The 27392-nt window shown below is 46.8% G+C and overlaps 1 protein-coding gene across 1 annotated transcript in view; it reads left to right on the forward strand.

The window, feature by feature from the left end:
• Positions 1–6732: 6732 nt before the first annotated feature.
• DDX6 (DEAD-box helicase 6) overlaps positions 6733–27392 on the forward strand; it is a 72098-nt gene continuing 51438 nt past the window's right edge. The window contains exon 1 of the mRNA XM_084783373.1: positions 6733–6934. The gene's annotated coding sequence lies outside the window, so the exon portion shown is untranslated. The remainder of the gene's footprint in view (positions 6935–27392) is intronic.

Here is a 27392-nt window from a genome sequence, read left to right on the forward strand (position 1 = left end):
AGAGAGAACGCAGGTGAAGATAGAATGAGCCAGAAAATGAGAAGAAGCCAGAAGATTAGAGCAGACTGCTGAGTTAGTTTGAGGCCAAGCAGAGCAATTCTGGGCTGAGAGAGAAGCCAGATTAAATAAGTCAGCTGGGAGAAGAGTTTGAACCAGAACAGCTGAACTGAACCAGCCAGCCTAGAGCTCAGAAAGAACAAGAACAAGAAAGGGTGAGCTTATTCAGCAGTAAGTCTCAGAGGCTGAAAACATTCTAGGCCTAGGTTAGATTGTATGGTGGCTAGAAGCTTCTAGACTAGGCTAGGCCAGCAGAAGGAGGCAGTAAACCAGCAACAGAGCCTTTATGCTCTGATAAAACCACACACTGATAAAAGGACAGCCTGTCACAGTGGCTGGCACCCTTAAATACAGGGCTCAAGAGACAGAGACGGGCAGAGCTCTATTAGTTTGAGGTGAGCCTGGTCTACATAGTGGGTTCCAGACCAGCCAGAGCTGGTCTCAAATAACAACAGCAATATATAGAGAGAGACAGGCATGCAGGGAAAGAGGGATCCTTTGTGCTGCCAGGAGTAAAAACTGGCGCAGCCCCTGAGGAACGGAGCAAGGAAGTTACTCAGAATGCTAACAGTTGAACTTCCAGGTACCCTAGCAATGCCACTCCTGAATACTTACCCAAAGGATCTAAGTGAGGTACCCAAGGGGAAATGAAGGATAGATGGACATTTATCACTAGTCACCATGGTTGAGAGCAGAACCATCATCACTCTTTATCTCAACATATTGAGTGGTAGAGGCAGAAGATCAGAAGCTCAGGGTCATCCTCGGGGCCATAGCATGTTCAAGGTCATCCTGGGTTGATGCTATCTCAAAAACAAATACAAACAAAAAACTGTCCGTGTGCACAACCACAGGCAGAACCAGTAAGTATATTGTTAGGGAAGCAGAGCCTCTGAAAGGTCAAATAAACTCACCATGAGGTAATTTCTGTTTTGGTTTTTCTTTTCTTGTTTTGAGACAGGGTTTCTCTGTGTGGCCTTGGCTGTCTTGGACTCATTTTGTAGACCAGGCTGGCCTCGAACTCAGTGATCCGCCTGCCTCTGCCTCCTGAGTGCTGGGATTAAATGCGTGAACCACCACGCTTGGCAGTCTTTCTTTCTTTCTTTCTTTCTTTCTTTCTTTCTTTCTTTCTTTCTTTCTTTCTTTCTTTCTTTCTTTTCCCGTTTTTCGGGTTAGAGTTTCTCTGTGTAGCCTTGACTGTCCTGGACTTGCTTTGTAAACCAGCCTGGTCTCGAACTCACAGCGATCCACCTGCCTCTGCCTCCCGAGCGCTAGGACTCAAGGTGTGTGCCACCCATGCCCAGCCTGTTTTGGTTTTTCGAGAAAGGGCTTCTCTGTATAGCCCTAGCTGTCCTGAAACTGGCTCTGTTAGACCAGGCTGGTCTTGAACTCGCATAGATCCACTTTCCTCTGCTTCCCAATTGCTAGGATTAATCTTGTGTGCTACCATTACCTGGCTCCCCTCTATGCCCGATTGGGCTTTTCTATATAGTCCTGACTGTCCTGGAACTCACTGTGTAGAGCACCCTGGCCTGGAATTCCCCGTGATCATTTGCCTCTGTCCCCTGAGTGCTGGGATTAAAGGCAGGCCCCCATGAGATAATACCTTACACAATTTGAGGAAAGGAGCTGAGGAAGCGAAGGGCAAGGCTAGGAGACAGAGGGTCAGAAAGAAGCAAACACGACTCCGAAGGGAGGACTGCGATGGGAAAGCAGCTGCACTGGGCGCTTAGTGCTGAGTCTGGGGTCTGGTAAGCAACAGAGGCAGCAACCCGGAAGAGTTTTGTTTTGGGGGTTGTTTTTTTTTTTTTTGGTTTTTTGGTTTTTCGAGACAGGGTTTCTCTGTGTAGCCATGGCTGTCCTGGACTCACTTTGTGGACCAGCCTTTGTGGACTCACAGCGATCCGCCTGCCTCTGCCTCCCGAGGGCTGGGATTTAAAGGCGCGCGCCACCACCGCCCAGTTTACCGGAAGCGTTTCTGACAATAGCCGGGGCAAAGCAAGTGCAAGCGCACTGTCTAGACTCACTACAGTAACCACGACCTTCAGAGAACTGCTGCCTCATTTCTGTCTTCCTGATCTGACGAAAATTCCTTTTCTGGCCAACGCTCACCTGAAACAGTTCAGGGGAGGGGATTCTGGGAAACAGCTCTTCCGTAGCTATGTTCAAATACTACAAACCACAGGTGTGTAAAATGTGAACCTGAACGGGATCCTGGGCCGTGAGAAAACCTACAAAGATGGGAGGGGTTCTTTTGTGGTTCTAAGGCTTAATGCGTGGGTTTTGTTACGAGGTAAGGAATCCCCCTCAAATCTTCTACACTGTCAGCACATTACCTGTATGGTGGGGGAGGGGCGCTGTTTTGGTAAAATTGCAATGATTTTCTTTTTCCCCCAAGACAGGGTTTTTCTGTGTCTCCCTGGCTGTCCTGGAACTTCCTTTGTAGACCAGACTGGCCTCAACTCAGAGTTCCTCCTCTGCCTCCCCAAGTGCCGGGGTTACTGGTGTGCACCACCACCTCCTGGCCTGCAATGATTTTTTTTATATATATATAAACTACTTTAAAAGAGATGACTTAAAGGGATGACTGTATTTACAGTCGCCTGGTGATTGTGTAAGAGACTGTCATACTTAGGAACAGTGCGCTTGGGTCTGAGACTGAGACTGACCAGTGGCGGGGTCTTTACTAACAACCAGGAAGTTCTGGATTCCAAGCCTGCCACCACTACCAAGAGAGCAAAGCAAACAAACAAACAAAAATGTGTAGGACCGGCATGGTGCTGCAATGCCTGGCATCCCAGCACGTGGGGTGCAGTGGCACAGGTCTCCCCCCAACCTCTCTTGAGACAGGGCTTCTCTGTGTAGCCTTGGCTGTCCTGGACTCACTTGGTAGACCAGGCTGGCCCCGAACTCACAGAGATCCGCCTGCCTCCCAAGTGTACCACCAACATCCAGCAGGCGTGGGGCTCTCTATGAGGCCAGCCTGGTTACACAGTGAGATCCAGGCCAGACAAGGATCCTATCTCAATAGATAGATGGACAGGTGATAGATAAATGATTGCTATGTGAAACAGATGATTGATAGATGGAGAGATAGATGATAGATAGATGACATATATAGATGATAGATAGATGACATATATAGGTGATAGGTGGGTAGATAGATGACGTGTTGATAGATGGATAGATAAGAGAGAGAGGTATATAGATAGATGATGTGCTTGGATGTTAAGGGTGAACTATCAAAGCCGGGCATGGTGGTGCACGCCTTTAATCCCAGCACTCGGGAGGCAGAGGCAGGCAGAGCGCTGTGAGTTCGAGGCCAGCCTGGTCTACAAAGCAAATCTAGGACAGCCAGGGCTGTTACACAGAGAAACCCTGTCTTAAAAACCTAAAAAAAAAAACAAACCAAAAAACAACAACAACAAAAACCAACCAAACAACCAAACAAAAAAACCAATGAGGGAGGTGGGGGATGCAGCTCAGTGGTGGGGCACTTGCCTGATGTGCAGGAGAACGCAAGTTAATTTCCCAGTAGTAGGGGAGGAGAAAGACCAGAAAGGGGTCAAATTCAGGAATATTCTTCAGAGCTACCATCAAATCCAGGCTCAAATGAATCTATGGGGAGCAAAGATTTAGAGTTTCAAGTTCCCGTCTAGAACTGTTTCTATGCCACTGCAGATGCACGTCTGGACACTACACACCGGACACCCATTCACACACACATACTGCAAGTGTTGTAACCCACCTTCCCTTTTTTTTTTTTGGTGCTTGGTATCAACCTTATACACTAAGCACATGCCTGGCCGATAAGCTACACCCCAAGCCCACACCCTTCCCCAAAGTCTAGTGGTGTATTAGAGAGTTACTGAAGTGGTGCGTGGGCAGACTGACATCGTCTACCCAGTGACACAAGAGTCCGCTATGTGACAGGCGTTCACTTATTTAACGGCTGCATCAGATGAACCTGGAAGCGGAGAAGCCATCCCCGCAGGAAACAAAGGAAGCTTTGGCAACTTGGTGGTCAAAAGTATGAACTGCCCAGCCTTGGGTTACAGGCATGAAGGCAGGCTCAATTGGCTGGGAGGACATGTGCCCCAACATTCCAGCTTGCAGTCAAGCCTGGCCTGTTCAAGGATCCAAACTGAAAGCATAGACAAGACAGAGCCATGCAGGGAGCCGGATCGTGGCCACCGACGGGCATGACCCCTGCAGACACCTCATCAACGGACCTAGGTTCTTCCCACTGGGTTAATATGCTCCCTCCACACTGCAGCCAAACGCAGGCAGGCTGCACTCAGCCCCAGCCTCCAGAAACAAGGAGAGTGGTTATCTCAGAGGAGAAAGTCCCACTTGTGTCCTAGAGATGATAGAGAGTGACTCAAGCAAGCACAGATGAGATGTCACTCTTGTTCCTAAGGCTGGCCATCTCTCAATGCCACCACTGCTTTCAACTTCCCCATCCATGGCTTGCTTGCGCACAAAAAGAAGCCTCACTGCCCTGGCACACTGCCTCCTTTCTGAGGGTCCTAAAACTTGCTCACACTCTCCAGTTTCATTTCCCTCTTCGTAAAGATGTAATTCCATTATTTTTAATATTTTTAAAAGATGTATTTATTTTGTAACTCCATTATTTTTAAGTGTGTGTGTGTGTGTGTGTGTGTGTGTGTGTGCACGTGCGCATGTGAGGATGTGTGTGTGAGTATAGCTGCCTGTGGAAGCCAGAGGCATCAGACCCCTTGGGGCTGGAGTTATTGCCACTTGACCTGCTGCTGGCCACTGAACTCCGTCTACCACAAGTACTCTTAACTCCTGAGCCATCTCTTCGGCCCCCTCCCCTTTAACTTCTAATACTCACCGTGCCCTTTCCTGGCGGTTGCTGCATCTGCTCAGAGCCAACTGACATGCTGATCCGTGCCAGTAAGCCCAGGTCTTTGGAGGCTTACAAGCTTGAGGCTAACCTGGGCTACATAGCGAGGCACTGTCTTGGAAGAACAAGATCCAGGGAAGAGGCTCAGTGGCAAAGCATTTGTCCGGCATGTGAGAAGTCCAACAGTGCAAAGCAAAACAAAAAGACTGCAATGTCTTGACAGACTAACAGACTCCCCTCCTTTCAGATCCACTGTGGTCCTAGCTCTACCTGATGCTATTGGCATGTGATTGTGTAGTCTACCTTATATAAATTCAATGAGTGGTGACCCAAAGGACCAGCTTCAGATGCAAAGGAAGAGCTTAAACTGGTCATTTCAGGCAGGCATGGTGGCACACGCCTTTAATCCCAGCACTCAGGAGGCAGAGGCAGGTGGATCTCTGTGAGGTCAAGGCCAGCCTGGTCTTCAAAGAGAGTTCTAGAACAGCCAGGGCTGTTACACGGCACACTGTATCCTACTCAGCGTTTACTGGCTTTAACAATGAGCCTTGGCTGTATGTTACACACTTTGCAACACTCCTGCAAAGCAAATGGAAAGAGAGGGGATGAGAAGAGTGATGTAAAACACAGTGTGAAATCAGAAAGTGTCCCCCAAAAAATCTGGATTTGTAAAAATAACATCAGTTTCTAAAGCAAAGCCGGACAGAGAGAGCAAGCTTCACCAAGCGACTGGGCCTCTGTGAAGTTGTCCTCTACTGCCAGACTTGACGGAACTGTTGAATATGTTCTTAGCAAGTCAACTGCTGTCAGTGAGAAGGAAAAATATCTCTGGATTTCCTGTGAAAAAGCAGAGATTGAGCCGGGCGGCAGTGGCACACGCCTTTAATCCCAGCACTCGGGAGGCAGAGGCAGGCGGATCGCTGTGAGTTCGAGGCTAGCCCGGTCTACAAAGTGAGTCCAGGACAGCCAGGGCTACACAGAGAGACCCTGTCTTGAAAATAAAACAAACAAAAATTGACGGAAGAAAAATGTTCTGAATATTTAGTATGTTAAGGTTAGCATTTTTGCTTTTGTCCCTCTAGTAACAGGCACATGTCAGGCCATAATTGGATTGCATTTATTCTTGTATCTGTTTACATTTTTCTATAACAATGCTTCTTTATTCCTCTATTTCTCTATAGTTTCTTACAGATTTGGGTTAAAACAAAACAAAACAAAAAACCTTTTCCTATAAGGGAAAATACAGATGTTAACACTCTTACCCAAATCCCTTCAGGGAGCTGAGGGGCCGATAGAAGCCAAACCCAGGCTGGGATGCTACTCAGTGGTAGGCCACCTGTCTGGCAGGGGCAGGTGCCCGGTTCCCTTTCAGTGTGGCAAACCAGCCCAACCCAGCTGTGTGACATAACTGTTGTGAGCATAGGTCTGTGTGTTCTGTGGGTGAATGTGTGCGTGTTTATGCACGTGGGTGCGTGTGGAAGCCAGCGTTTGGCAGTGAGTTACTTTTTCAGTAGTCTCTACTGCCTGGCATTTATGTGGGTGCTAGGTCTGAACTCCAGTCCTGTGCTGGCTGGACCAGCTCCCTGCCATTAGGTCCCTCCTAGAATTAGCAGCATCCTTTTATTTCCTCAAACTCACTAAATACTGAACAAAGGCTTTTGCTTGTGGGTTTTTTGTTTGTTTGTTTGGTTGGTTGGTTTTTAAGGAAATCTATGTAATACCTTTATGTTGGCCGTGCTTTTTAGTCTGCTCAGGATTCTAACCATGATTTGCCATTAACCCTTACCTATCTTTAACTTCTATAGGATCCCCCCCTTTGGAGGCTTTCCTTAGGCCAACCTCTCCTCACTGTTGCCTCCATTAGATCTAAACCGGTCCCCATGATAGTCTTCTCCCGTCCTGAACGATTCCTTCTGCACTGGTTCCTGCTTGTCATGGTACAGTCCTCCAGCGTGTTTGGGGTTTGCTGACCTTCTCCCTCACCGGACTTGAGCACAGTGGTTCCTGGTGAGTACTGGGAAGCACCCAGGATGGTGGAACGTTTTGTGTCATTCGTAAACTGCTGCTGGAAGTTTGCTGAGGTCAACAGTGAGCTTGTTTTTATTGTCTCTGGAGTCTTTCTCGTTCCTAGTCACAGCGTGAATGGCCTGCGGCTGACTGTCCATGGCACTACAGGCAAATGTTCATAGGAGACCTAAGGACACAGCAACCCAGCGCAGAGTACAAGGCCTTGTTGCCAGAGAATGCCAAGTTTAACTGTTAGCCCAAGATTTAACTTTTTTTTGGTGGTAGTGGGGGGTTGTTTCCAGACAGGGTTTCTCTGTGTAGCCTTGGCTGTCCTGGACTCACTTTGTCATCTAGGCTGGCCTTGAACTCACAGAGATCTGCCCGCCTCTGCCTCCCGAGTGCTGGGATTAAAGGCATGCGCCATCACACCCAGCTAAAACATTAACTTTAAAATTGTAGTATGAATGTGGTGATTTGAAGGAGAATGACCCCCATTGGCTCTTATATAGTCAAATACTTGGTCCCTAGTTAGTGGAACTGTTTTGGGAAGGAGTAGGAGGTGTGGCCATTTTGGAGGAGGTGTGTCACTCCAGACCCAGTCTCCTCTCTCCCTCTCCTGCCCCCATCTCTCCTCCCTCTTCTCTCTCTCTCTCTCTCTCTCTCTCTCTCTCTCTCTCTCCCTCCCTTCCTCTCTCCCCCCCTCCCATGCTCCCCACGGTGATGATCATGGATTGCGCATGCTCCCTATGGTAATGCTCATGGACTCGCCCTTTGAAATTGTAATCCCCCCTCCGATGTAACACTTTCTGAAGCCAGTCATAGTGGCACACGCCTTTAATCCCAGTGCCTGGGAGGCAGAGGCAGGCGAGTCACGGTGAGTTCGAGGCCAGCCTGGTCTACAAAGAGAGTTCCAAGACATCCAGATCTGTTACACAGAGAGACCCTGTCTCGAATCTCTCCCCCAATTTCTTTGTAAAATTAAAATAATAATGTTGAACAATAAAAATGAACCCTGGCAGAGGCAGGCGGATCGCTGTGAGTTCGAGGTCATCCTGGTCTACAAAGTGAGTCCAGGACAGCCAAGGCTACACAGAGAAACCCTGTCTCGAAAAAACAAAAAAACAAAAAAAACAAAAAAAAAAAAATGAACCCTGCCAGGGCATGATGAACTGTTCTTGCCATCCAGCCATGATTCAGTGGTGCATGCCTGTAATCCAATACGTGGCAGTCTGTAGGAGGAGGGTTCCCAAGAGCTTAAGGATAGCCTAGGCTACATAATGAACCCCAAACCAGCCTGGGCTACAGAATGAAAGCCTGTCTCAAAACCAGACAAATGAACAACAGATCAGGCTCAACTAACTTCTTTTTCTGTTCTTTTTTGATGTGAGCTTGGTATATATGTTTTGTGGGTTTTTTGTTTGCTTGTTTGGTTTTGCTTAACATTGTTGAAAGCACCGGGCATGGTGGCGCACACCTTTAATCCCAGCACCCAGGAGGCAGAGGCAGGCGGATTGGGTGTGAGTTTGAGACCAGCCTGGTCTACACAGTGAGTCCAGGACAGCCAAGGCTAACACAGAGAAACCCTGTCTTGAAAAACCAAAAACAAACAAACAAACAAACAAACAAAAACATTGTTTGAAAGCATCCTCTTGGCCTGGGAGGATGGCAGAGTGGTTAGGAGGGCTTGCTATTCTTCCAGAGGACAGGGTTCAGCTCAAAGCCCCCCAGGGATGGTTCATGAGCAGCAGTGATTATTGCTCCTTCTGGTACCTTCTTCTGGCATCCACAAACACCTAGGCACATATGTGCATACCTCCTCACATATGCATAGTTTTAAAAATCTTTTTATAAAACATTTTTTCAGTGGGTGGGGTGGCATGTACCCTTGAAGATAGAGGCAGGTGGATCTCTGTGAGTTGCAGGCCTGGCAAAGGTATAAATAAAGTGATGCCCCCAAAACAAAAAAACAAACAAACAACAACAACAACAACAACAAAAAACCAAGTGGCGCACGCCTTTACCCCAGCACTAGGGAGACAGAGGCAGGCGGATCACTGTGAATTGGAGGCCAGCCTGGTCTACAGAGTGAGTCCAGGACAGCCAAGGCTATAAGAAACCTTGTCTCAAAAAACAAAACAAAGACAAACAAACAAAAAACCAAGAAAACACACACACACACACACACACACACACACACACACACACACCAGCATTTTCTCATGGTATTAGAAACTTTAAAAGCATGGTTCTTGGGGGAGTTGAGAAGGCTCAGTGGACATGTCTAAGACTGGGAGCATGAGTTTGTTCCCAGGACGCACCCCTTTTTCATTTTGAGACAGTCTCATTTTGTAGGCATGCTAGCCTCGAATTCACACCAGTTGCCCAACTTGCAGATTTATAAAAGCTTGAAAGGACTCCATTTGTCAAGTGTCTTAGCTATTGGTGCCGCTCAGAGCACTGATGTCTTTCAGGAGTGGATGGTTTACCCTGACCCTCTTTATTCCCTCTCTTTTCTCTAAGAGCTCCGTCCGGTTACCTAGCTATTAAGACCACAAGGGCCCACTTTAACCAGAAAGCTGCTTTCCATGCCCTGAACAGCAGAGCCATGTTAGCTAAGTCAGGTGTGTGAGGAAGATACAGACCCCAGAGAACCTGGTCAGATTTATAGTATATCATATATCAAGAACTCCACTTTAGCCGGGCGGTGGTGGCACACACCTTTAATCCCAGCACTCGGGAAGCAGAGGCAGATGGATTGCTGTGAGTTCGAGGCCAGCCTGATCTACAAAGTGAGTCTAGGAAAGCCAAGGCTATACAGAGAAACCCTGTCTCGAAAAAAACCAAAAAAACCAAAAAAAAAAAAAAAAAGAACCCACTTTAAAAAAATGAACTCAAATAGTTCACAAAAGAGGAAACATATTGTGCTAAAAGACTGGGGGGGGGGGGCTGGGGAGAGAGGGGAGTTCTACTTCAGTGGTAACAAAAGAAATGCAAATTTAAAAAAACCCAAGTACCATTTTCATCTATAAACCTTGTATTAAAAGTTTTAAAGAAGAACGAAAAAAAGAAAAGAAAAGAAAATTCTCAAACAAACAAGCAAACAAATTAGTCAGCTGGGCATGGTGGCGCTTGCCTGTGATCCCACCATTGTGGGAGGCATAGACAGGTGAATCTCTGTGAGTTTGAGGCCAGCCTGGTCTACAAAGTGAGTCCAAGACAGCTCCATTTGGTCTCCCATCTAGCCTTGGCTGTTCTGGACTCGCTTTTTAGACCAGGCTGGCCTCAGACTCACAACAATCCACCTGCCTCTGCCTCCGAGCACGCTGGGATTAAAGGTGTGCGCCACCATGCCTGACTTGGTCTCCCGTCTTTAATAGGCACATTTAAGTGAGGACGGGCTGTGTGGGACTAGGGATTTCGTTTTTAACCAGGCCATGGAAGGGGAAAGCTGTGATCTCACAGCACCGTGACATCACCAGTCAAGCAGCTCCTTGTGAGTCAGAGCTGCTTAGCACGCAGGGAGTGCGTCCTGGCATGGACTGGAACAGAAGTCAGGCTTTGAGGTTGAAGGTGAGTGTGGGGAATACCAGACCGGAACCTGACATTTGATGCTCCTTTCCTAACAGATCCTTTTCACAGAAACAAGAACCGAAATGCACAGTGAGCAGGCATGCAAAACAGGCCGCTATTTCAGTTTGAATCATGAACAGGGCCACTGTGGGCCATGTGAAACTAGGGTCAAAAGGAAACTGAACACTGGGCCATGAGCAGGCTATGGTGACATTGTCCGAATAACTGGACACTGTTTTTGGTTTTTTTTTGGTTTTTTGGTTTTTTGAGACAGGGTTTCTCTGTGTAGCTTTGACTGTTGGCCTGGAACTCACAGCGATCTGCCTGCCTCTCCCTCTCAAGTGCTGGGATTAAAGGCATCCGCCATCACCACCCAGCTAACCGGACACTCTTAGCATGAGCTACGCTGGGAGCTAGGCCACGGGGCAGAACTTTGGAGCATTCTTTTCCTGCTTAGAACAGGGATCCGTAGCTCTCCTCTCTCCTCTTCCTCGGGGTCCCTGCAGTCCCCTTGGTCACCCAGCAGGCTCAGCACTATATTGCCTCTTAAGGCAATGCTGCCCTGTCACCCAGGGTTCAGGCCCTCACCCTCCCACCACAGGACCACAATAGCCTGCTGTGTTGCCAGGGGCCTGGGCACCACTCCACTCTGAGCAACTGGGTCACCCACAGTGTTCACGTACTAACAGCTCAGCCATGCCAGGCTGGCCAGTGTGCTTCAAATTCATTCTGCTTTCTTTGGCCTTCCAGAACTGGATGGCTCTGATGGAAAGAATTTGCAGAGGCTGTGGAGTGGCTCAGTGGGTAAAGGCGCCAGTGGCCAAGCCCGACAGACTGAGTTTAGTCCCTGGGACTTGACTCCACATATATGCCATGGTACATGCACAAAGACAGACCAAAAAGTAAATAAAAAGGTAGTGTTTCCTTTTCTTATTTCTTTCTTTCTTTCTTTTCCTTCTTTCCTTTTTTTTTTTTTCCCCAAGACAAGGTTTCTCTGTGTAGCGTTGGCTGCCTTGGACTCACTTTGTAGACCAGGCTGGCCTCAAACTCACAGCGATCTACTTGCCTCTGCCTTAGGCGTGTGCCACCACACCTGGCTCTCCTTTTCTCTTTCTTTCTTCCTTTCTTTCTTTTTTTAAAGAAAGGCTCTGCAGCTCCCCCCGCCCCATCTTGAAGGATCTACTACTTAGCTTTTATGGTCAATTTGACACAACTTATAGCCACTGGGAAAGGGGAATCCTGGTTGAAGAATTGCCTCAGTCAAGTTGGCCTATAGCCTTGTCTGTAAGGAGCTGTCTCAATTGATGATTTATGTGCGTAGCCACAGCTCACTAAGGGCCCTAGGACAGGTGGTCCTGGGTTGTGTAAAAAAGCTAGCTGGGAGTGAGTGAGTGAGTGAGCAAGCCTTCCTCCACAGTTTCTGCACCAGCCTCCTGCCTAGAGTTCTGCCCGACTTACCTCAGTGATAGACTGCTGCCTGGAAATATAAACTGAAATAACCCCTTCTTCCCCCACACCTCCTGCCCCTCGCCAAGTGTTTTTGGGGGGCAGTGTTTTATCAGAGCAACAGAAATCAAACTAGGGCAAAGGGATTCTCCCTTGGTGAGGCACTTCCCACTTTCTATCCTGAGCCGCTCGCCTCCCCAGAAAGCACTCCCAAACCACAACTGGTACCCAATATCTGCCCACTGGAAGCTTCTTCTGATCATCTCTCCTATGGTCATCCAAAAGCAAATATCACTCAAGGGGCTGGAGAGACGGCTCTGTAGTTGAAAGCACTGGCTGTTCTTGCAGGGGACCTGGGTTCACTTCCCAGCGCCCATATATCTGTTCACAGCCATCTCTAAGTCCAGTCCCAGGAAACTGTTGCCCTCTTCCTGTGGGGCACCAGGCATGCATGTGGTGCACATACATACATGCAGACAGACACTCATATACTCATGTACATAAAAATAAATAAATAAATTTATCGGTGAGCTGAGGTGCACACGCCTTTAATCTCAGCACTTAGGAGGCAGGGGCAGGAGGATCTCTGTGGGTTAGAGACCAGCCTGGTGTACAGAGTGAGTCCAGACCAGCCAAGTCTACACACAGAGAAACCCTTTACGGAAAAACCAAAAACCAAAACCAATCAAACAAACAAAAGATTTCATTCAAACCCAGTTGTCTTCTAACCAGGGAAACTTGTGGAATATTTAGAAGATGTAAATTAATATGAGTGTGAGTCCTGAAAGTGTTTTCAATACATAGCAGGCACTAAATGCCCTTAATTTAGTTGAAATAATATGCAAAGATGCTCCTGAGAGCCATTTAATTTAAAAATTATACATGCATAAAAATGACAAAAATCTCACACTTTGACTTGGACCTAAGTTTAGGCCTAGGCATTTTAGTTACTTGGACAGCTCTCTTCACTTCGCTAAACTGCTTTACCTATACAGAGAAGATAAAATCTGCTCCAGAGGGCCCTTGAGAAGATTAAATATGACACTTTATGTAAACGAGCTACACTTGTTCACACTGGATGAGTAATCACCAGTGAGGGCTGGTGAGGCGGCCAAACTAGCAAAGGAACTTGCCGTGGAGCTGGGTCCCCAAAACCCACGTGAAGGTAGAAGAACCCCAACTCCACGAAGTTGTTCTCTGACTACCACACACGTGCCACACACGTACATACATTATAAACACATAAAGTAAGAATTGTGAACCGGTGGTGGTGGTGCATGCCTTTAATCCCAGAACTCAGGAGGCAGAGGCAGGTGGATCTCTGAGTTTGAGGCCAGCCTGATATACAGAGCAAGTCTAGGACAGCCAGGGCTACACAGAGAAACCCTGTCTCAAAAAACAAAAACAAAAACAGAGAATTGTTAAAAGAATTTTGAAAAAACATTTACCTTTATAGAGGAAGACAAAAGCTTTTGTTTTGTTTTGTTTTGTTTTTCTAGACAGGGTTTCTTTGTGTAGCCTTGCTTGGTCTGGCCTTGAACTCACAGAGATCCGACTACCTTTGCCTCCCAAGTGCTGGGATCACAGGCGTGCACCACCACTGACTGACTGTTTTTGTTTTTCAAGACAATTTGCTTGGTGTTTGTTTTTTATTTTGTAGCCCTGGCTGTCCTGAAACTCACTCTGTAGACCAGGCTGGCCTCGAACAAGGAGATCCACCTTCTGCCTCCTAAGTGCTGGGATCAAAGGCATGTGCTACTGCTGCCAGTGAATGTTTAACTTTTCTTTCAATGTTTATTTTTATTTTATGTGCATTGGTATTTTGCCTGCCTACATGTCTGTGTGAGAATGTTGGATCTCCTGGAACTGGAGTTACAGGCAGGGGTGAGCTACCGTGTGGGTGCTGGGAACTGAACCCTGGTCCTTTCGAAGAACACCTAGTTCACCTTAACCACTGAGCCATCTCTCCAGACCTCCCAAAATAACATTTTTGAAAGCAGTATAAAACAGTCATATAGTCAGTTGTGGTGTCCCATGCCTATAATCCCAGCACTTGAGAGGCAGAGACAGGAGGATCACTGTGAGTTCAAGGCCAGCCTGGTCTACAAAGAGAGTTTCAGGACAGCCAGAACTATCACACAGACTTCCCCTCCCCACATTTAAAAAAAAAAAAAGTCATATAACTTCTAAAAAAGTATTTAGTAATACCTGCTCAAAAGTGGTCAATCTGGGCCAGGTGTAGTGGCAAATGCCTTTAATCCCAGCATTTGGGAGGCAGAGGCAGGTAGATTGCTGTGAGTTCAGGGCCAGCCTGGTCTACAAAGTGAGTCTAGGACAGCCAAGGCTACACAGAGAAACCCTGTCTCAAAAAATGAAAAACAAACCAAAACAAAACAAAAACCCAAAAACAACAACAAAAGAAAAAACAAAAAAGAAAAACCGGAATCCCACAAATTGTCCTCTGATCTCCAAATGCACACCATGGTGGGTGCATGTCTGCACACTGACAAAATTTTATATATATATTTTTTTTTTAAATTTTTTTATTTTTTATTTTTTAAGCCGGGCAGTGGTGGCTCATGCCTTTAATCCCAACACTTGGGAGGCAGAAGCAGGAGGATCTCTGTGAGTTCAAGGCCAGCCTGGTCTACAGAGAGAGTTCCAGGACAGCTAGAGCTGTTACACAAAGAAGCCCTATCTCAACCCCCCCCTCCCGCCCCAAAAAGTGCTCAATCATATTTCCTAGGACCCAGCCATTTCATTCTTAGGACCATATCCACAGGGGATTTTTATGTACATTTGTTTCCCAAACCATGCACCAAAACATTCTTAGCCACAGCTGTGTGCGTGTGAGAACCAACCTCCAAGTCCAGGTGTAGAAGTATGAAAGCGTCTTCTCCCGGTGCAAACCACAGCTTTGCCGGACAACAGTGTGAGTCTCATCTACATAATACTGAGCCTAGGAAAGCAGACGCTTCCAGTCCTAGTTAGCCGACACTCACAAACATTTGTGGATCTATGGTGAGTGACCTTCCACTGATGAAACCCCAGTCCGTGCTGGTTCACGTCTGTAATCCCAGTTTCTTTAATTTGGGTGCTGGTTCTACCAGTGAAATTTGTGGAATAGTACTTTCCTTCCTTCCTTCTTCTTTCTTTCTTTCTTTCTTTCTGTTTTTGTTTTGTTGAGACAGAGTTTCTCTGTGTCACCCTGGTCCCTTTGTAGACCAGCCTGGCCTCTGCCTCCCGAGTGCTGGATTTAAAGGCATGTGCCACAACGCCCGGCTTTTCTTTTACCTTTTTTTTTTGGTTTTTCAAGACAGGGTTTCTCTGTGTGGCCTTGGCTATCCTAGACTCACTTTATGGACCAGGCTGGTCTTGAACTCAGAGATCCGCCTGCCTCTGCCTCCCTGAGTGCTGGGATTTCAGGCATATGCCACCACACCCGGCAACCCTAGTACTTTCTATGCATCTAACACATCGCAATACATAATTTCTTAGAAAATGGTGTAAAAATAATCTAATTATTTTGTAACCAGCTCAATGGAGTTTGGTTTGAGCCCATTCTCAGAGACTGCACAAAAGCTCAAGCAGTTTGCATATGTTCCTATTTTCTCCGTCCCTTGAATACCTGCAGGACACAGGTGTGGCCTGATCTCCTACCGCATGAGAGCTGATGTCTAGACAGCGCGGCCACCCTGAAGGGCTGGCTCATTACTTTCTGGGTCTTCCCAGTTCTTGTCCACCAATCACGGGATTTTCCAGTCTGCAGAACTGTTGTACATATTTATATCTAATGAATAGCATATCATTTGGGTAAAACCCCAGCACATATGACTGAAAAGAGATGTGTTCCCCATATATATGGAACAATAAAATATTTCAACAAAACAATACTTCTTACACTCATGCCGGAAGCCTTCCACTGCCTTCTACAACATAAGCTCCACAAGAGCAGGAATTTCATTTCATTCATTGCTTAATCTTTTTTTGTTTTTTTTTTCAAGACAGAGTCTCTCTGTGTTAGCCTTGGCTGTCCTGGACTCGCTTTGTAGACCAGGCTGTCCTCGAACTCACAGCAATCCTCCTGCCTCTGCCTCCCAAGTGCTGGGATTAAAGGCATGCACCACCACACCTAGCACTTAATCTTATTTTACTCACAATTTCAGTACCAAGAGCATATGGAACAGTCTCTGGGATATGATGGGGAAACAATAAAAATTTCTTTTTTTGAGACAGAGCCTTACTTTGTAGCCCCAGTGGGTCTTGAACTAGTAACCAATCCTTTAATTTGCTTCCTAAGTTCTAGGAGTATAGCACTCCAGGCTTAAAAGGGTTAAAGTTACTGTTTTTTGTTTGCTTGTTGCTTGTTGTTTGGTTTGGGTTTTGTTCATTTTTTTTTTTAAGATTTATTTATTTTGTATACAGTATGCATAGATCACATTACAGATGGTTGTGAACCACCATGTGGTTGCTGGAAATTGAACTCAGGACCTCTGGAAGAGCAGCCCGTGCTCTTTTTTTTTTATTTAAGATTTATTTATTATTTATACAGTATTCTGCCCACACGTGTGCCTGCCCACCAAAAGAAGACACCAGATCTCATTACAGGTGGTTGTGAGCCACCATGGTTGCTGGGAATTGAACTCCGGACCTTCGGAAGAGCAGACAGTGCTCTTAACTTCTGAGCCATCTCTCCAGCCCCAGCCAGTGCTCTTAACCGCTGCGCCATCTCTCCAGCCCCTGGGTTTTGTTCTTTTCTTTCCTTTTATTTCTTGGCCAGGATCTCATGTAACCCAGGTTGATGTTCATCACAGTACACACCCGAGGATGGCCTTGAGCTTCTGACTGGGCTGAAGCCTGAATGAGCCAGCTTTGCCTTGGTTTGGCCCTCGGTCTTCAGTTGGCTTAGCCTGTGACCCTTGACCTTGTAGCCACCAATCAACTTTCCAGGCTTGGGCAGGGCTTGCGGGTGGGACTTTTGACATCTTGAATGTGATTTCCTGAGGCATCTCGACAGCCCGGCAAGGTACCAACTGCCTTGGCTTTGTAGGTATTTGCTCCAGGCCCTTCCTGCTCTTCTTTGCAAAACACACACAGTCCTCAGGAGCTTCGGGTCAACCTCCTTGAAAGATTCAAAGTTCTGTGACCTGGGTTACTTGATGCCATTTCTGTGCCATGTTGGGGATTGGTGTGTGAGGTGTGGTCTTGGACTTGGTCACGTATGCGTCATAATCTGCAGCTCCCAGGAAGGCTTTCTCCCCCCCCCCCACCTCTCTCTCTCTCTCTCTCTCTCTCTCTCTCTCTCTCTCTCTCTCTCTCTCTCTCTCCATATTCTCATGGAACCCTAACTGACCTAATCTGTAGCTGGGGGGTATCTCTTTACTGATTCTCCTGCCTCATACCCCAATGCCAAAAATGTCTCGAATTAAACCATTATATTCTAAGAGAAGTAGCAAGGAGGATGAGAGAGTATTTTCTAGAATCAGGCTACTTTGCTACAAATCCCATCTCTGCCACTTGCTAGCAAGGTGATATGAAACACATTATTTAATTTATCCATGCCTCAGTTCCCTCATATGTGGTTAGGATCAGAATGAAGTTTAAAGAGCACTTGCAAAGCCAATGTGTGGAATTGTTTGGTGACAGTGTACCAAAATGTTCATTAGAATCTAAATAAATGAAATACTTTTGAATAAAAGTCTGGATCCCAGCAAAATTTGCTGTAACAATAGTCAAGTTTATTATAAAATTTATATGGAAAGGAGGCTAGAAAGTTGGCTCAGTGGGTAAGAACACTTGCTTGATGTTGGGGTTTGAATAAGAAATGTCCCCCACAGGCTTCTGTACTTGAACACTTGGTTCCCGGTTGGCAGTTCTGTTTGGGGAGGTTGTGGGTATTAGCATACAGCTCCCAGTCTGCCTAGCAACCTGTGATGTCATTACCTGCCCACTACTAGGTGTGCCAGCTGCCCAGGATATAAAAAGGGCCACCCCACCTCATCTCCCTCTCTTGCTTCTCTCTTACCTCTCTTCCTCTCTGTCTGTCTGTCTGTCTCTCTCTCTGGGGTGCCCTTCTCCCTTCTCTGTTCTCCCATGTGTCTACAAATAAACTTCTCCATCCCATATCTGTTGCCTGGTATCTTATTTTTCATATTTAATATTGGTGGATCCTTAGGAGGTAGGACTTTGCTGTATTGTACAGGCTCCTTTATTCAGAGATGGTGCTTTTCTTTGTTTTTTGTTTGATTGTTTGGTTTTGGTTTTGTTTCTGTTTTGTGGCAGGGTTTCTCTGTGTAGTCCTGGCTTATCCTGGAACTCACTATGTAGACCAGGCTGGCCTTGAACTCACAGAGTTCCATCGACCTCTACCTCTCAGGCACTGAGACTAAAGGTGTACGCCACCATGTCTGGCTCAGGGATAGTTCTTGGTTTTTGTTTTGGGGGGGGGGTGTTTTGTTTTGCTTTCGCGATAGGGTTTCTCTGTGTAGCCTTGACTGTCCTAGACTCACTTTGTAGAACAGGCTGGCCTCGAATTCACAGACATCCGCCCGCCTCTGCCTCTCAAGTGCTGGGATCAAAGGCGTGCGCCACCACGCCCGGCTTTCGGGGATAGTTCCTAACCTCTTCAGAGAATATAGAAGAGTTATTGGCTGGGGAGATGGCTCAGTGGTTGAAAGTTCATGCTGCTCTTCCAGGGGACCCATATTTAGTTCATCACCCACACGGGGTACCTCACAACTATCTATAACTCAGCTCCAGGAAGAGCTGAGGCCTCCCACCTGCACTCGTGTGCACATACACACATGCACATAATTAAAAATAACAATAAGTCTTTTAAAAATAGGCAAGGGAGATGATGGCTCAGTGGTTAAGGGCACCTGCTGCTCTTGCAAAGGATCCAGGTTTGGTTCCTGGCACCTACATGTAGCTCACAACTACCTATAACTCCAGTCCCAGGGGGTCCGACACCCTTTCTCAGCTCTGCAAGCACTAGACACATGCTTGGTGGTGCAAGTGTGGTACATCCATAAATACAGACAAATACTAACACACACAAAATAAAATAAATAAATCTAAGATTTAAAAAAAAAAAAGTATATTGCCAGGCAGTGGTGGCGCACGTCTTTAATCCCAACACTTGGGAGGCAGAGGCAGGTGGATCCCTGTTAGTTCGAGGCCAGCCTGGTCTACAGTGCAAGTCTAGGACAGCCAAGGCTACAGAGAGAAACCCTGTCTTGAAAAACCAAAATAAATAAATAAGTATATTGCAGAAGAAAAATATCTAAATCTTTAAATACAAATGTTTCACACTTATCCATTTTGTGTGGTGTGCAAACACTCTCTGTTACCAAGGCTTGCAGGAGGGAGTCAGTCAGAGGACAACTTGCAAAACTCATTTCTTTCTCTCTTGCCACCATGTGGGTCCTCCTGGGGATGGAACTCACATTACCAGGTTAGGCAGCAAGTGCCTTTGTCCACTGAGTCATTTTGGTGGCCTTGCTGCCACGGCTGCCTCCTCCCGCCCCTCCTCTTCTCCTTCTTGAGTCTCATGTTGCTCACGCTGGCCTCAAATTTGCTCTGTAGCTGCAGATGCTGTGATTAGTCCTCCTGCCTTTGCCTCTGCCTCCCAAATGCTGGGATTAAGTGTGTGAATAAAACCAGTGGCTTCTATAACTGTTAACTAAGAAAGTCTACAACCTGATTTCTTAAGGTCCATTAAGGATGTTGTAACCTGGGGATTTGTGTTTCTCTTTATTTCCCCACCTGGCCTATTTCCTTTTTTCAAAGGTACTTTGGTTGCCATAGAAACAGAAACAAACACAACTAGTTTCCTCTAATTGAAGGGCTGGATTCCACCCTGAGCTCTGCCCGCAGACACAGCTGTGTGACCCGTTACACCTCCCCACTGCACTCCTCCCCGACTTTGTGCCCTCATCTCCCACTCCTGGTCTGGCTGCACTCTTGTTAAGTGTGGATCGCTGTGGGAGTGTTTGCCTCCAGCTCACACACGGAATGTGCAAACCAAACTCTCATCGTATTGATTAACGCTTGCAAAAGCCCAAGGTATTTTATAGACCTCTGTTGATAGGTCATTGGCACTGGGGCTACTTTGGGTGTTTCTGGGAGTTTTTTTTTTTTTTTCCCTTATTAGATAGCTGTGTAAAAGTACTTTTTGTGCATGGGTGTCTAAGTAGCATAGATGATGCAAAAGTGCTGAAAGGGGTGCACATTAGGGTAGCTCTATCATCCTCTGAAGTGTGGTGAAGGAAATAGAGTGCCCAAGGGCAACTGCAAGCTGAAAAGCTCACGTATGGACAATTTCTGTCTTTCCTTCTTCTCTGTCTCCTTTCCTCCTAAGACCTCCTAACTTGGGGAGGGGGGGAAAAGACTTCCTTACTTGGGGAAGGATTTGATCACAGACCATAACAGGCCTGGAGAATAGGTGGAATTCTAAGTGAGTGGTTCTCAACCTCCCTAATGCTCCAACCCTTTAATACAGTTCTTCATGCTGTGGTGACCCTCATCCATAACATGATGGTTGCAGCTCCTTCATAACTGTAATTTTGCTACTGTTATGAATCGTGATGTAAAATATCTGATATACAGGATATCTGACATGTGACCCCTGTGAAAGGGTCATTAGACCCCAAATGGGTGGAGACCCACAGGTTGAGAAACACTGCTCTAAACAGACTCCCTGGAATGTGCTGATAGTGTGTTGCTGGTATAACCACTGTCAACAGGAAAGTCAGTGCATCGGGCACCTGCTGGTCAGCCACTACTGTGATTCTTCCAACACACACACACACACACACACACCCTCCTAAAGAGGAAATTGCAAAAGAGAACTGAAGAGATGAAACACAGATTTACAGTGAGGGGCATGTTTACATCCTTCATGAGGAGTGTGAGCATATTTTTAGGCCAAGCAAGTTTACCATGAGAACATCCACAGTTCTGGGCGTGGTGGCACACACTTTTGATCTCAGCACCGGGGAGGCAAAGGCAGGCAGAGCTCTGTGAATTCCAGGCCACCCTGGTTTACACAGTGAGTTCCAGACAGCCAGGGCTACATAGAGACCTTGTCTTTAAAAAAAAAAAAAAGGAATACATCTGTTAAACCATTTGTTTTTATTCCAAATGTCTCAGAATTCTACACTTCTGGCTTAGTTGGGTTTTCTATTGTCATGACCATGGCAACTCTTATAATGGCAAATATTTAATTGGCACTAGCTTACACTTCAGAGGTTTTGTGCATCATCATCATGGTAGGAAGCATGGCAGCATGCAGCAGGCATGGGGTGCTGGAGAGGTTAGCCAAGAGAGAGTTCTACATTTGGATCAGCAGGCAGCAGTGAGCCCCTAAGCCTGATTTGAGCTTCTGAAACCTCAAAGCCCACCCCTTAGTGAACCACTTTCTCCAACAAAGCCACACCTACTCAAACAAGGCCACATCTCCAATAGTGCCTCTCCTTAGGGGTCTATAGGGGCTATTTTTGTTCAAACCACCACAGCACCTAAACTTTTGGAGCGGTATGCATATGCGTGCTTGCATGTGTGTTCACATGTGTATGAATGTGTGTAGGAACACATGTGTGTCGAGGCAAAAGGTTGAAACTTAGTAGCTTCTGGATCATTCTCCACTTTATCTATTGAAGCAGAGACTCTCTGTTGAACACAGAGCTTGCTGATTTGGCTAGACTAGCCCAACTGCTTGTTCCAAGGATCCCACCTCTGTCTCCCAAGCACTGGGATTCTAAGCAGACCGCTGCACCTGCCCAACATTTACATGGGTATAACCCTTGGTGTACTGTATGGCTTCTTCACCTGCCAATAAACAGCTGATTGGCCTACGGTAAGACATGAAATAGGAGGGATGAGTCACAGTCGAGAGCGTGAATGCTGGGATAGAGGGAAGCACATGGGAGATTGGCCCTGGGACACTGAGGAGGACAGACCCATGAAACCTGAGCAGAGGTAACCAGCTACAGGCAGAACTTAGAACAGAATAAACAGGATGTTAGTTATGAGCAAGTCAGGGAACATGCCCAGCTATATTGGCCTAGGCTTTTGCAAATCTGTGTAAGTCTCAGCCATTATTTCTGGGAATAAGGGCGTGGGTGGAAAACGTGGGTTACAGAAAACCACCTTTTTCACATGGGTGCTGGGGATCTGAACTCAGGACCTCGGGCTGTATAGTCATCTCCCTAGCCCACTTCTAACGTTTTTTTTTTTTTTCATTTTTAATAATATTTATGTGTGTGGGTATATGCATGTGAGTGCAGTTGCCCATAGAGGCCAGAAGATGGCAACAGAGCCCCTGAAGCTGGAATTTCAAGTGGTTGTGACCTACCTGATCTGGATGCTGGGAATCAAGCTCAGCTCCTCAGCAAGAGCAGTTTGCACTCTGAACCTCTGAGCCATTTCTCCAGCCCCAACTAATAAAATTTTTGTGTGGGATTTTCATGGAAAATTTTTTTCTCTGCCACATTCTCTGTCCACTCCCACTTTTCTTTGTTCTTGGGTAGAGCTTACTTAAGACAAACTTTCTTGTCATGGCTTCTTTCTTTTTCTTTTCTTTTTTCTTTCTTTCTTTCTTTTTTTTTTTTTTTTTTGAGACAATGTTTCTCTGCGTTATCTTGGCTGCCCTGTACTCACTTTGTAGACCAGGCTAGCCTTGAACTTACAGTGATCTGCCTGCCTCTGCCTCCCGAGTGCTGGGATTAAAGGCACGCGCCATCACTGCTCAGCCTGCTTTCTTATAGAGCTCAGGGCCACCAGCCAAAGCATGGCAGCACCCACAATGGGCTGGGTCCTTCCCTATCAATCACTAATTTAACAATGCCTTACAGGCTTGCCTACAGCCCAATCTTTTTGGAGGCATTTTCTCAGCTGAGGTATCTTTTTTTGTTGTTTTGTTTTTGTTTTTTGGATTTTTGGAGACAGGGTCTGTGTGTGTTAGCTTTGACTGTCCTGGACTTGCTTTGTAGACCAGGCTGGCCTCAAACTCACAGCGATCCTCCTGCCTCTGCCTCCGAGTGCTGGGGTTAAAGGCGTGCAACACCATACCCGGCACTGAGGTTTCTTCTGCACAATATGTTAAGTGCATTTTGGTCACTGTAGCTCCGCAATCTGCTTCCGGCTCTTCTTACCCTCCTCACATTCGTAACTTCTTTTTAGGTTGATGGTGTCATTTTTGTTTTGAGGGTTTTGTTTGTTTGTTGTTGTTGTTGTAGTTTTTGAGGCCCTGAATTTTCTGCCCCAGTTTTTGAGACAGGGTTTCTCTGTGTAGCCCTGGCTGTCTTAGAACTCACTCTTTAGAACAGGCTGGCCTCGAACTCACAGAGGTCCACCTGCCTCTGCCTCTCAAGTGGTAGGACTACAGACATGTGCCACCACCACCTGGCAAGGCCCTGAATTTTTTTTAGAATTTATTTATTTATTTATTTGGTTTTTCAAGACAGGGTTTCTCTGTGTAGACTTGGCTGTCTAGGACTCACTTTGTAGGCCAGGCTGGCCTCGAACTCACAGTGATCTGCCTGCCTCTGCCTCCTGAGTGCTGGGATTAAAGGCGTGCACCACCATACCTGGCCTCCTTTCTCAAACTTTATTAAATTGAACTCATTTCAGATTTTTCTTGGGCAACTTAATAACCAAAATTATGATGTAATTATCCTTGTAGAGGTGGTGTGTGTGTGTGTGTGTGTGTGTGTGTGTGTGTGTGTGTGTGTAAAAGAAACAAGTCCCCATATTTCCTAAGAGAGTATCCAGGAGGTGATGTCTGAAAAAGGAAAACCAGGATTGGAAAGACACCCCAGCAGTAAAGGAAACACTTGCTCCAGTTGTTTCAACACCCAGCACCACAAACAAAACAACCAAATAAAACTCCAGGAAAACAAAAAACAAGCAAACAAACAAAAATAGTAGGCAGGAATGTAACTGTATTATTTAAACTATGCTGGAAGGCTGAGCACTGTGCACCTTCAGCTAGTGGAGAGAGTGCAGGCAGGAGCAGTACTTCAGCAGAGGAGCCAGAGACCAGCTCAGAGACGTAAGACCTTTCTTTTTCTTTTCTTTCTTTCTTTTTTTTTTTTTTTTGAGACAGGGTCTCTCTGTGTAGCCTTGGCCGTCCTGGACTCACTTTGCAGACCAGGCTGGCCTCGAACTCACATCGATCCGCCCGCCTCTGCCTCCCGAGTGCTGGGATTAAAGGCGTGCACCACCATGTCCGGCTAGTAAGACCTTTCTTATGCACAGATCTGCACGGCAAGTGCTTTACCCACGAAGCAATTGCCCTAGCCCTTAAACTCTTTTGTTTTGTTGTGACAGAAGGTCTCACTATATACCTTTGGCTGGCCTGAAGGTCACAAAATCATAGAGATCAACCTGCCTCTGTGAATTCTCTTTTGTTCCCTTCCTCCCAAGGTGATGGGGCCAGCTAACTATAGGCCAAAACCTCTGAACCCATGAACCAAAGTGTCTCCCCCCCCCCCACCCCCACACACCCCCTACCCCCCCACCCCCCATAAGTTATTTTTCTTGGGTGTCTGTCAGAGCCATGAGGGGTGAAGTAACAGGTAAGCAGCAGCTGGCTGTATACAGAGACACAGTTGAGCCAAACTGTATCACTCAGCTGTGGCAACACAGGGCAAATGTATCAGTGTAGTAAAACCTGACTAAGGCTGCTGTGTCACTAAGACCATGTTAGTGTCTCTTACAAGTGGGTCCCAAGACATTATGCTAACCTTCCTTTCCTGCTGGACTCTTTAGCCACTTTAGTTTAATATCACTTTTCTTTTTCGCTTTTTTTTTATTATTAATTTATTCTTGTTACATCTCAATGGTTATCCCATCCCTTGGATCCTCCCATTCTTCCCTCCCTCCCATTTTCCCCTAGTATCACTTTTTATAACATTTTACTATGATAAAATTCTTTCACTTTGGAAACTTGTGTAGGATTCCTTAACTTTCATGATCTTGACAGTGTGGAGGGGTTTCGCCTGGTTCTACAGGCCAGTTGCTTTGTACACCATCCCTCAGTTTGAGTTTTCTAGTGAGCAGGGTCAAGCTGGGGTCTGGGGTCTGGGGTCTGGGGTCTGGGGTCTTGGGGCTGGGGGCTGGGGGCTGGGGGTTGGGGGTTGGGGGTTGGGGGCTGAGGGTTAGGGGCTGGGGGTTGAGGGCTGGGGGTTGGGGGTTGGGGGCTGGGGGCTGGGGGCTGGGGTCTTGGGGCTGGGGGCTGGGGGCTGGGGGTTGGGGGCTGGGGGCTGGGGGCTGGGGGTTGGGGGCTGGGGGCTGGGGGCTGGGGTCTTGGGGCTGGGGGCTGGGGGCTGGGGGCTGGGGGCTGGGGTCTTGGGGCTGGGGTCTTGGGGCTGGGGGCTGGGGGCTGGGGGCTGGGGGCTGGGGGTTGGGGGCTGGGGGCTGGGGTCTGGGGGCTGGGGTCTGGGGTCTGGGGGCTGGGGGTTGGGGTCTGGGGGCTGGGGGCTGGGGTCTTGGGGCTGGGGTCTGGGGTCTGGGGTCTTGGGTCTGGGGGCTGGGGGCTGGGGGTTGGGGGCTGGGCGGGAACGGCTCAGAAGTGATACTTTGTTCTTGCTGTTAGTGCAGACTGTTTTTAGAAGATAACTGTAAATCTTTCTTACATTTATTTACTTATCTGAGTATGTGCCAATGTGGGTGACCCTGTGTGCCCTGCTCCAAACAGCCACTCCTGACAGCCCCACTGACACTTTTCCCAGTAGTCCTCAAGAGCCCTTCTAGCCCTCTTTACTCCCATGTAGACGTCGGCTTTGCTTTTAGGGAGAAAAGAGAAGACAGGCAGGAAGTAGGCTTTTGCTTGCTGGTTTTTTGTTTTTGTTTTTGTTTGTGTTTTTTTAGTTTTCGAGACAGGGTTTCTCTGTGTAGCCTTGGCTGTCCTGGATTCACATTGTAGACCAGGCTGGCCTCAAACTCACAGAGATCCACCTGCCTCTGCCTCCTGAGTGCTGGGATTATAGGCATGCACCATTACGCCTGGCTTTTTTTCTTTTCTTTTTAAATTTTATTTATTTATTTTAATTAAAAACTTTTTTTTGGCTTTCTATTTTTATTTTTGTTATTTTCTTTTCTTTTGTTTTTGAGGCAGGATCTCACACAGCCCAGGCTAGTCTCAAGGTCACTATGGAGTTGAGGCTGCACTTGACCTCTCCATCATCCTGTCTCTACCTCCAAAGTGTGGGTATTACAAGTAAATACCACAGAGGCATATGATAAACTAAAACCTCTTCCCTTTTTGAGACAGGGTCTCCCTATTAAGCAGCTCTGGCTGTCCTAGAACTCACTATGTAAACCTGGCTGGCCTCCAACTCACAGAGATCCACCTGCCTCTGCCATGACCAGCTTAAATTGACTTTCAATCAGTCTCCCATCAGTCATTTCTGCTTACTGTTGGTAACTAGGAACCCTAAGAACGGTCCATGTTCCTCCCACCTTCAATGACTCAGTGCCAATCCCCCTCTTCCAATCACTAATGTGACTTTCTTCCATCTTCTCATATTTTCCCTGTGCGCATGCTCCATACACCCTATAAAGGCCACCATGGCAAACTGGTCTCTTTTTGTTTTCCATCCCATTCAGATGCAGCCGTTTGCCTCCCTCTCCTCCCCAATACATTACGTACATGAAGTCTGTTGGGAGCTGTGGTTGTGATGGCATACCCTGGCCCTGATGGCCAAGGCAGCATTTTGCCCCCAAACCGTTTCACTTACCCCAACTTCCAGAAGTACCCATGGAAAATCTCGGAAGCCATTGGGAAATTCTTTGGTGAAAAAAAAAAAAAAAAAGGTTGTTTGTTGGCTTCTTCTTTGTCAGCTAAGTGTGTACACTTTCTAGTTGTGCCAACTCCGGTTAGCTTTTGTCCTCTCTCTGGCCTGGTTTTCACTCTATAACCCAGGCTAGCCTGGAACTCACTATGTAGCCCAGGCTGGCATTGAACTCAGGATACTTCTACCTCAGCCTCCCAAATGCTGGGGTTATAGGGATCAGTACCACACTCAAGTTTGATTTTTAAAAAAATTAATAAATGTATTTGCTGCCAGGTGTGGTGGTGCACGCCTTTAGTCCCAGCACTCGGGAGGCAGAGGCAGGTAGATTTCTGTGAGTTCGAAACCAACCTGGTCTACAAATCGAGTCCATGACAGCCAAGGCTACACAGAGAAACCCTGTCTCAAAAAAACAAAACAAACAAACAAAACAACAAAATAAATGTATCGCTTAAGCAGCTTCCAGTGGGTCAGGCCGGGAGATGAGCCTTCTACATAATGTCTCCTTCCATTTAGCAGTAACTCCAAAACTAGATATTTGTTACAGTTGAACGCTAAACTGTCCCCTATAGGCCTGTGGTTTTTTGTTTTGTTTTGTTTTTTTCCGAGAGAGGGTTTCTCTGTGTATTCTTTGCTGTCCTGGAACT

This window comes from Acomys minous (genome assembly GCF_964271855.1).
Source record: "Acomys minous genome assembly, chromosome: 5".
Classification (NCBI taxonomy): Eukaryota; Metazoa; Chordata; class Mammalia; order Rodentia; family Muridae; genus Acomys; species Acomys minous.